Source organism: Oncorhynchus gorbuscha, unplaced genomic scaffold (assembly GCF_021184085.1).
Source record: "Oncorhynchus gorbuscha isolate QuinsamMale2020 ecotype Even-year unplaced genomic scaffold, OgorEven_v1.0 Un_scaffold_4144, whole genome shotgun sequence".
Classification (NCBI taxonomy): domain Eukaryota; kingdom Metazoa; phylum Chordata; class Actinopteri; order Salmoniformes; family Salmonidae; genus Oncorhynchus; species Oncorhynchus gorbuscha.
This window is the reverse complement of record NW_025745260.1, coordinates 22501-24000: the sequence shown is the minus strand read 5'-3', so window position 1 is coordinate 24000 and position 1500 is coordinate 22501.

Here is a 1500-nt window from a genome sequence, read left to right as displayed (position 1 = left end):
GTATTGGCGTATTGGGTATTGGGTATTGGGTATTTGGGTATGGGGTATGGGGTATTGGGGTATTGGGGTATTGGGGTATTGGGGTATTGGGTATTTGGGTATTTGGGTATGGGGTATTGGGTATTGGGTATTGGGGTATTGGGTATTTGGGGTACTGGGTATTGGGGTATTGGGTTATTGGGGTATTGGGTATTTGGGTATGGGGTATTGGGTATTTGGGTATTGGGGTATTGGGTATTTGGGTATGTGGTATTGGGAATTTGGTATGGGGTATTGGGTATTGGGGTATTGGGGTATTGGGGTATTGGGTATTGGGTATTGGGGTATGGGGGTATTGGGTATTGAGTATTGGATATTTGGGTATGGGGTATTGGGTATTTGGGTATGGGGTATTGGGTATTTGGGTATGGGGTATTGGGGTATTGGGTATTGAGTATTGGATATTTGGGTATGGGGTATTGGGTATTTGGGTATGGGGTATTTGGGTATGGGGTATTGGGGTATTGGGGTATTGGGGTATTGGGTATTGAGTATTGGATATTTGGGTATGGGGTATTGGGTATTTGGGTATGGGGTATTGGGTATTTGGGTATGGGGTATTGGGGTATTGGGGTATTGGGTATTGAGTATTGGATATTTGGGTATGGGGTATTGGGTATTTGGGTATGGGGTATTGGGTATTTGGGTATTGGGGTATTGGGGTATTGGGGTATTGGGTATTGAGTATTGGATATTTGGGTATGGGGTATTGGGTATTTGGGTATGGGGTATTGGGGTATTGGGGTATTGGGGTATTGGGGTATTGGGGTATTGAGTATTGAGTATTGGATATTTGGGTATGGGGTATTGGGTATTGAGTATTGAGTATTGGATATTTGGGTATGGGGTATTGGGTATTTGGGTATGGGGTATTGGGGTATTGGGGTATTGGGTATTGAGTATTGAGTATTGGATATTTGGGTATGAGGTATTGGGTATTGAGTATTGGATATTTGGGTATGAGGTATTGGGTATTGAGTATTGGATATTTGGGTATGGGCTATTGGGTATTTGGGTATGGGGTATTGGATATTTGGGTATGGGGTATTGGGTACTTGGGTATGGGGTATTGGGGTATTGGGGTATTGGGTATTTGGGTATGGGGTATTGGGGTATTGGGGTATTGGGTATTTGGGTATGGGGTATTGGGTATTTGGGTATGGGGTATTGGGGTATTGGGGTATTGGGTATTGAGTTTTGAGTATTGGATATTTGGGTATGGGGTATTGGGTATTGAGTATTGAGTATTGGATATTTGGGTATGGGGTATTGGGTATTTGGGTATGGGTTATTGGATATTTGGGTATGGGGTATTGGGGTATTGGGGTATTGGGTATTGAGTATTGAGTATTGAATATTTGGGTATGGGGTAACACAAACCAGCCTCCAGCGTAATGCATTATTGTACGTTGCTATTTACAGCGTGGCTTGAAATAACAAAACACTACGGTACTGTGCTTT